Below are 10,321 nucleotides of genomic sequence, written 5' to 3' on the forward strand. Positions count from 1 at the left end.
GCTTGGAAGTGAACATAATAAAAGGAGTATGTGACTTCTGTTTACATTTAGGAAATTTTTGGCACCTGGCATTAAAAACTTACTGATTCATTTATTCAACAAAAACTTATTAAGCAGCTATTATGTGTCAAGCCCTCTATTAGGCACTGGACCAAAACAGCAAAGGAAGGAGGCTTGGTCCCCAAGATCTGTTTGGAGTTTGGAGAGGGCTAAAGTTAGAACCATAGACAACTACAATGCCTGAGCTAAGTGCTTTAATGAGAGCTGTATGGGATGGTATTTGGAATTGAATACTATTTCCAATTTAAAAATTTTTGAAGTGGAACCACTTTTCATCCGTGTTAAAATTAAAATGGCTTCCAAATCTTACATCACAATATAAACAGTATAATGGATTCCCAAAAATGCAGGCCTTCTGTTGATCTGCTGCAAAGACAGCATATGTGCTCAGACATCTGTTTAGACGTCCACTTAGCAAGCATTCTGTCAGCCTGGCGGGACCAGGACCACAGCTGAAGCACATATAGCCCCAGACATCAGCTGTAAGGGAACCAAATGGTGCCTTCCCCAAAATTACCTTAGAATTCAAAGTATCCAAACAGCTTGACAGGCACAACCAATGATTCACAAAGAAAAACCCACAACATAGAGACATATGTAGCCCCTGAGTTCAGTAAGGAACATTCTGAATTTCAACTGTCTCACTCTAGTCCTGAGTTGGGAATATTCTCCACTGAGTGGAACAACATATAACACCATGAATATAACCCAAAAGAAAAGATAAATTAGATACCAGCCAAATAATGGTAGATTAACTAATTGTTGAGAGATTCCACAAATCTAAAACACTTGATAATATTGGAAATCTCTGATTGCCTGATAGTCTGCTATTTTTATGCAAAGTTTCAAAACTGAAGATGCTTTATATTTATTTTAGATTTTCAGGGTAGTAATGCAGCAGAACGGACTATTAGGTTGTCACTGCATTGGTCTCATATCTATTGAGAATAATTAAAGAAGAACAAAATTTCCCCCCTGGTCCCAAGAAATCCTGAAAGTTCTGAAACTTTGCTAATCACTAAAGACTAGAAACTGTTTTAAACCTGTTCAATTTCTTTTAAATTTTTATCATTTTGGCCATATTGTGCATCATATGGGATCTTAGTGCCTTGACCAGGGATTGAACTTGCATCCTTTGCCCTGGAAGCCAACAGTCTTAACCTCTGGACTGCCAGAGAAATCCTCTTAAACCTTTTTAACCAGTAAATTTCAGTTAAAGGGCCATGAGGAGGGCATGGCAACTCACTCCAGTATTCTTGCCTGGGGAATACCAAGGACAAAGTAGCATGGCAGGTTACAGTCCACAGGGTCGCATAGAGTTAGACACAACTGAAGTGACTTAGCACACATGCACACACGATGAGACAAACCAACACCAGAGCTGATTTTAAACTTACTTAACCAGTCATTACTTTTCACTTTCACAAATTGGAGAAGGAAATGGCAACCCACTCCAGTGTTCTTGCCTGGAGAATCCCAGGGACAGGGGAGCCTGGTGGGCTGCCGTCTCTGGGGTCGCACAGAGTCGGAGATGACTGAAGTGATTTAGCAGCAGCAGCAGCAACCAGTCATTGAGGACTTGCTTCAAAGAAGCAATTCTGAAAACCAACCAATCAATGACAGCCTTACATTTTCAAAGTTAGCCATTGGACAGCACACATACTCTAGTGAACAGGATCCTAGGGCTGAAATCAATCCACTCTTACCCAGTCACCAACACAAAACCCTGCTTCCAAGACTGTGGTAACTAACACCACTCAAAACAAGTTCTTCCCCAAATCCTTTGTAAGTCCTTCCTTTGCTCAGTATAACTAGCTGAGTTCTCCCTTACTTAAGCAATAAATTCAACTTTATATTTTCGAGGATCCAATGTGTTGATCTTCCTTTTTCTACACTATATACACATTATTTTAAGTCATATAATGGCTCTAATCCTATTTATCACTTTGTGCAACCTTGCTTTTCTACATAATGACGCTTGATGTTAAAATAATTTATTTAGGAAACATTCTTCATTAAGTATAGATTCACCCTTTTATGTAAAATCTGTCTTTTACAAGTTTATCTTTACTTACAAAAACCTCATTTAATCTGTCCAACATGCAGCTTAGATTCCCTATCTTTGTTTATGTCATAATTGTCCACTGACTTCTCCAAACTCCAAGCCTTGGACTTAGTAATGACCCTTCTTTCTCTTTGCCCTTTCCAGGTTTAGCAATATTATTTCTGAAATGTTCTTTAAATCCCTTCTCACCTCAGTCCTCTGGCCCAAGCCCTAATTAAAGATTTCAATTCCTTTCTGCCTGGATGATTAGCAATAAATTACTACCCAAAACTGTCCCCCCACCCCCAACTTCTAATCAGGCTTCTCTGGTGGCTCAGATGGTAAAGAATTTGCCTGCAATGCAGGAGAACTGGGTTTGATACCTGAGTCTGGAAGATCCCCTGAAGAGGGAAATGGCAACCCACTCTAGTATTATTGCCTGGAGAATTTCATGGGCAGAAGAGCCTGGCCTGCTACAATCCTTGGGGTCACAAAGAGCGGGACAAGACTAAACAACTAGCACTTCAGCTTCTAGTACATCCCCTGTAAGCCAGCTCACTGTGGTAGTAAAGAACAAAACTAAGTTTGTCTCTGCTCTTTGAAAGTCTTCTGGGAAGACCTTATCTCTTAAGGGACTAAATGGAGACTCCTAAGACACTGCATATTGTCAGTCTGCTTATTTAACTTCTATGCAGAGTACATCATGAGAAACTCTGGGCTGAAAGAAGCACAAGCTGGAACCAAGATTGCCGGGAGAAATATTAATAACCTCAGATATGCAGATGATACCACCCTTCTGGCAGAAAGTGAAGAGGAACTGAAAAGCCTCTTGATGAAAGTGAAAGAGGAGAGTGAAAAAGTTGGCTTAAAGCTCAACATTCAGAAAATGAAGATCATGGCATCCAGTCTCATCACTTCATGGGAAATAGATGGGAAACTGGAAACAGTGTCAGACTTTATTTTTTTGGGCTCCAAAATCACAGCAGATGGTGATTGCAGCCATGAAATTAAAAGACACTTATTCCTTGGAAGGAAAGTTATGACCAACCTAGATAGCATATTGAAAAGCAGAGACATTACTTTGCCAACAAAGGTTCGTCTAGTCAAGGCTATGGTTTTTCCTGTGGTCATGTATGGATGTGAGAGTTGGACTGTGAAGAAAGCTGAGCACCGAAGAATTGATGGTTTTGAACTGTGGTGTTGGAGAAGACTCTTGAGAGTCCCTTGGACTGCAAGGAGATCCAACCAGTCCATTCTGAAGGAGATCAGTCCTGGGTGTTCCTTGGAAGGACTGATGCTAAAGCCGAAACTCCAATACTTTGTCCACCTCATGTGAAGAGTTGACTCATTGGAAAAGACCCTGATGCTGGGAGGGATTGGGGGCAGGAATAGAAGGGGACAACAGAGAATGAGATGGCTGGATGGCATCACTGACTCGATGGACATGAGTTTGGGTAGACTCCGGGAGTTAGTGATGGACAGGGAGGCCTGGCGTGCTGCAATTCATGGGGTCGCAAAGAGTCGGACACGACTGAGCGACTGAACTGAAGACACTATGTCAACAACATTACCAAATTCACCCTCCTCTCTGCTCCTATGGACTCAGTTTCCCATGGACCTCATTTGCTCTTCCTTAAACACCCTGTACTTTTGCTGCTCTTGCTAAAACTCTTTCTAAAACTCTCCTCTTCCTGAAACCCCTTTTTATCTTCTGTACGAGGTAAAAAATCCCACTGTGGACTTAAAAATATTCACAACCTACAAGTTCAGAGTTATGTTTTATTTGGCGAGAAGTTTTAAGATTTCCAAGTCTGGGAGGCAGCATCTCAAGGAACCTTGAGAAAATTGCTCCTAGAAGGTGAGGGGGAAGCTAAGATATACAGCTTTGAAACAAAAGGTAGGTAGTCTGAACATCAAAATTATGTAGGGGAAGATGCAAGAGTCTGGGCTCATTGAAACCATTTCTTTGATATGCACCTCACCTATCTGGAGCCCGAATCCCATGTTTCACATCCTGAGCTTCCTCAGGGCTCACCATAGGGAGTGGTGAGTGCGGTACAGTGTGATGGTTGCTAGATGGCAGGTATTTGTTTCTTCCTGAGTTTCCACAGGATTCACCTGCTCACATTGGAGGGCTGCAGGCCAGCAACTGCTGATGACTGTGTTATCCTTTTTTCACTGATACAGCAGAAAAAATGTCATTTTTCACCACTCATACTAAAATCATCTCCCTGTGCTTTGCAATTCATTCTGCGGTCCATTAACGCTCATCGTACGGGGCTTTACTCCCTTACTGGAAACAGCTTAAGACAAAAGGAAAATCTTTTCTCTTTGGATTTTATGGGTGAGAAAAAAAGGTAATACTGAATAACGTTCCAGTAAATGTTAGTTAAAAGACCTTCATTCGTTTATGGACTAGTTTCTGCAGCAGAGTTTAATGGGTTCATAAGACTCGTAGAATTTTCCTGCTGAAAACTCTTCATCGTGTTAATCCACTTGACCCTGACCTCTCAGCACTGCCTATATTTAAGGTCTCTGTTTCTATGAGCAAATGTTAGTGTCTGGTTTCGTTTTCGTCTCTGCAGGGCTCTCACTGAGCTATTCTTATGAGAGAATGCCAAGGCATTCCAGAATTAATGTTTGCATGTGTTTCCGGAGGAATGTTTCTTGGACTTTCCTGTCTTCACTGTCATTTTAAAGGCATGACTTCTTAGATGGCACCAGAACCACATGACTGTATTATGTTTGCCTTGGCAGTTGTTAGTGATACTTTGGCAGATAGATTCCACACCTCCTGGTTTGGGAGGTGGGAGCTTAAAGAAACATTTAATGAGTTCTTACTATATGGCAGGTTCTAAAATTAGATGGTGAGACTACAAAAGCTGTTAAAGCAGATATCTGCCCTTAGAAATTTGCGTGATTGTTATAAATGAGCCAGGTCTACATGCAAATAATAAAAACACTCAAAGAAAATGTAGCATTGATCCCTGAAGAATGTGCTCTGGAAGCAGGCAGGAAGACTAGGAGAGAGGGCTTCCTGAGATGTGTCTGTATATGCATATGCATATAAGCATATTCACATATGTGTCCAAGCATGTATGCATATGCAAATGAGCATATATTACCTATATCTTCATATAGGTTGCCTGGAAAACATGAGTTTAAGGGTCCTGGAAAATCTAAGAAGGCTCTGCCACTAGGAAATGTTAGCAAGCTCTTTCAAGTTAATACTTGTAGTTTATATTTTAAATTTCTGTTACATTCTGTTTGCTTATTGCTTGTTTCGCTTTGCCAAGTCTGAAACTATAGTGTACCCTATGACCACACTTCATGGGTATCTTCAAACTAAGAGTTATGTAATATAGAAGTCTGAGAAGTTCCAGATTCTTAGCCTGGATGAGAGGTGGGATCCTGACAACAGGCCAGGGAAAACGGTGAGATTGAATAACTCACAGAGCATCGTGTATACATGCAGCTCACGTTCTAGAGCGGTGACGACGCTTTGAACTGAGGCTGCCATTGACAGTGCCTCTGTGTCCGCTTGACTTGTATGCACCCAACTCCCAGGAGCAGTGCAGGGCGCTCTCACCCCTCCTGCTGAGCTCAGGTCATTAAATCCTCACCCTACATTTTTACAGCTTTGGCCCTGTGACAGGAGAGCTGACCCCAACTTGGTGCCAGGGACCCAGTGAAACAGGGATTAATAAACCCTGCCCCAGTATAGCCAAGGGCTCTACAGCTGCTTCTTGCAATTAGACTTGTCATCATTCTCTTAAGAAGCCCCTGTTGATTCTTAAATCCTAATTGGCAGGAGACACCTGTTTCCCAGTGGAAGGATGGGAAAGGGTCATTCGCTTGTGGCAAGCATGGGAGAAAGGCTGAGAAAGTAGATGAATGTGCAAAATACCTTTGTCTGAAATCTGCCTGCTTCTATTGAGAGTTTCTTTTCTTTCTTTCTTTTTTCCAAGAACAACATGTCCAGAGTCAGGCTAGTCCTTGGGAATTAATAATAATTTGGCTCTGAATATTTTTTTATTTTTGAGCAAGAACTTACCACCAGTCTCTCCCTAAACCATCCTCCTTACCATCCAGCAGCCCCTCCTTGCGATGAGTACTGTTTCCTGGTTATTAATATTATTATTATTATTATTATTATTATTATTGCAGCATCCTGGCTGTCATTCATCCCAGTATTTATATATTTATTAACTGCCTGCAAGCTGCCTAAACCCTAAACCCTGTAACCTATTTGTGCCTATAAAAAGTATTAAGTATATTTTTAGTTCCTGTCTTCACCGAGCCAGCATTCTAAATAGAAGGAGGCATTAGAACTTCATGTAACAATACATGTAAAATATTCTTTTTCAACGAACAAATTTGAGACAGTTTTTATGAGTAGAAAGAAGGAATAGTAAATGTTCTCAGAATGGTCTTTTTAGAAGTTTGAGCATTTTGATTTTCTCTAAAATTTAATCACTTTAGAGTTTCTGCTTAGATCTAATACTTGAAGTGGCCTAAATGTAACAAGTAATGTCTGATAAAAATCACTGTGACCATTTCTCTTCATTTATACCACTGGAGGTTTTCAAATAAAGTACTATTATTATTTGTTAGGCTCTGATTATTAAAACTAATATGTGGGGTAGTAGGAATAAAATAACTAGATAGAGCTATAAGTCAGTAAAAAGGGAGAAATAATGAAATCATGACTCTCATTTTCATGCATAAATGTTTATTGAACACTTAGTATGTACCAGAATCTTTTCTAACACTCAGCCTTCTCTGGATCACCCAAAGTTTCAACTTAATTTGTAAGCACTGTCTTCTTAGTGGGACTTTGCCAATAGCTAGTTAAGCCCTCTCATCTACCTTGCCATGTCCTTGTGGGCTTCAGTGAAACTAGGTAATCAACAAAGACTTATTCTGCACCTAACTGAATACCAGAGAGACTTTTTTCAATTATTGTACAGCAATTTCATATAATTTTTTTGGTTTTGTTTGATTTCCTTGATGCCTTGTTTTATGTTTAGCTTCACAAGACTGTATGTCTTGTTTCCATATAGTTGTACTGCCACTTTTAAAAATATTAAGGAAGTAAAAGACCCTATTCTTGCCACTAGAGATTTGTATATTGGAATAATACATACATCGTAACAACAAGCACCTACATTTGGCAATTCTTCACAAAAGTTTTATTGAAGGCATTGTTGAAGCCCATTGGACCCCATCACTCTTCAGGAAATGTAGCTGTTAATACTGACCTGAAAGTCTCTTAATATCTTGGATAAAGGGTTCTCAAAAGTCAGTGTCCAAGAAGATTATCCATGAATGTCATTAGAATCCAGATTCCCAAGGCCCTCAACTCAGTGATTCTGATTCAGTATTGATGGTGAGGGCTAGGAATCAAAATTTAGCAAGCACTGCAGATGATTTTGATGGAGAGGATCTGGATCCTACACTTTAAGAAGCTATGAGAGTGTCCCCCACCCTTTATATAAGGGAAGCTACAAACAGAAGGATAAAATTAGAGGACAATCATTTCCGCCTCTTTCACTTAAGACCAAATGGATTTCAGTCATGAACACTGAAGGATTTCCAAGGCTCATGACTTGTTCTTTGTCCTCCTGTACACAAAATTCCATTTAAAAGGTGGTTGGCTATACATGAATAACTGCCTTAAATACATTTTTTGTCAGGTACAGAAACAAGCTACTCTACGTCTTTGGCTATTGATACTGCCTCTGAATTCCTTGTTCCTTCAAAGATAGGGTCCTGTTCTGTCAGAGGTTCAGAGCTGTTATTACCATATAAAGAAGGAGATACTGAGGGTAAACTCTCCTTTTACATGTTTGGAGCAAAGGGTGAGGCTCTGCAGCCTCAGTGTGTGTATGACGTAAGCACCGGTGAGTAGCACATGGAATTCAGAGGAGAGTGGGTGATTCATTCTGGAAGAAATAGCTTGCACCTGTGAGGATGCCGAAGGTGCCACTTGGCATTATTGGGGTGCTGCATCAGCTGGGAGGCAGCCGCTGTCCCCAGACGAACTGACGGCTTGTGGATCTTGAGCAGAACTGGGCCTCTCTCACTGTTATGTTTTGCTTTTGGACTGAAAGCAAACTTGTGACTCACGTGGGAGCCGAGGGGAGGTATGCGCTTAGCAGTGTTCAGTCTTGGCAGGAGGGCGGCTGCTGCAGACATGGGATGCAATCTAATAAGCACATGTGTTCTTACAGTATGCCTCATGGCCAGACCACTTTATCTTCAGTAATCCCAATCTATGTCCCAGAATCACATTATTTGGCTGGGGCTCAGACCTCATGTATTCTTGGCTTGGGGCATAATGAAACGTGATCTCAAGACAAGATAGGATTATGATCTGAAGAGGTACTGATGGATTTGCCTCCCCCAGCAGCACAATGTTAATGGAACATGGCATCAGGAAAATATATTTAACATGCTGCTGCTGGAAAAGTTCAAACATTGCCTTTGTACATAGAATCTTGCCTCTATAGTTTATGATGGCTGACAGGAACAAATTGATGTTGAAGATAAAAGAGCAAAGAAAACAGAGCTCTAGTAATAGGCTGCAGTACTCCTGACTGTATTTGCTGTCACTGGCAGTAGTCATTCGTCTTTGAGAAGGCATTACATGCTATTATACATGTCATTCAAGGGGCCATTTATCAAGAAAAGCCCTTCAGGGTACAATAATGTTAAAAGAAAAAACCCTTTGTGCTCAAAGAGTGTGGTGAGTAGGACCAGGCCGTGGCTAGAGTGCAGGACATGGCCTTTGGGCAAGCTCAGTGCAGTGGGCCAGAGTCTCGGTGATCTAGGTAGGGTCACTGGGAGGGCAGGCTTCTAGAAGGCTCAAGGAAGATCAGGACTGATTCCCTGTAGCCACTGATGATCAGAAAGTGGCTGGTGCTGGATCCAGTGATGGGAAAAAGAATCATTCACTTTGGAAAGCCTGAATCTCTTGAAATCACATATACGTCATATGATCTCTTAAAGCAGCGACAGCTCTTTTCCAACTCCATCCATTTCCTATGATTAAAGCTCTGTTCTGCACAGTAATCATCCCCTTTCAAAATATAAATTATCCTTAAGCTCAGTGTTCACACCAGGGACACACATGTAAATTGGACAGGTCAAAGTCAGGGTTGCATAGGATAGAATTTTAAAAAGTACAGGGTGGCTGGGTTTGGGGGGAAGTGGAAAACAAATTCTATTGATTCTAGTTGAATACACTCAAGAAGTTCTAGTCCATGCACTTTACTATCTTGATGTCTTGGTGTAACACAACTCAAAAACTACCTCCAAGTTAAATTTCACAAAAGTTCCCAAAAGGAAAAAAAAACTATATTTTATTTTTAAATCTTGGTTCTGTATTTTCAGAGAAATAAAGCTTGGTCGTCTTTTTTGGAAAGAAAAATAGCTATGAAATTTGTTTTGTTTGTTTGTTTTTTACTAAATGGCCAGTAATCTCTGATACACTTTCAGTGCAATTTGATTTGCTCTATCGTGAGTACCCCTGGAGAAGGAAATGGCAACCCACTCCAGTATTCTTGCCTGGAGAATCCCATGGAGAGAGGAGCCTGACAGGCTACAGTCCATGGGATCACACAGCATTGGACACTACTTAAGCAACTTAGCACACATGAATGACGAGTAAGGCTATCTAGAAAAAAAGCAGAAATAGTCAAACACTGCCACCTGCTGTTACTCTTTCCACATTTACTGTTAAAACACAGGTTTTATTCAACCTCTGTCTCATAGAGGCAGAATACGTAGAGAGCAGCAGTTCCCAAATTTCAACTGGTGTCAGAATCACCTGGAAGGTTACAAAACACAGAGGGATGGGATGGGGTTGGAGGTGGGTGGGAGATTTAAGAGGGAGGGGATATATGTGTATGTAGGCTGATTTGTGTTGATGTATGGCAGAAACCAACACAATAGAGTAACAATCCTCCAATTAAAAATACAATAAAATTTTAAAAACAGCATATATCACTGGACCCTGCCCCAGTAATTCAATAGGTCTGAATGAGGCTGGAGAATCTGTGTTTCTAACTAGGTTTCTAGGTACTGCTGCTGCCGGTCTGTTTACTGAACACAGGTTCAGCCGTTTCTTGCTCACAAGCCAATAATTTGAGAGGCAGTGTCAATAGAAAGGAAAGTCACTTTAATCAGGAAAATCCAACAATCTGAGGAGAAGAT

This window comes from Bos mutus, chromosome 9, assembly GCF_027580195.1.
Source record: "Bos mutus isolate GX-2022 chromosome 9, NWIPB_WYAK_1.1, whole genome shotgun sequence".
Taxonomy (NCBI): Eukaryota; Metazoa; Chordata; class Mammalia; order Artiodactyla; family Bovidae; genus Bos; species Bos mutus.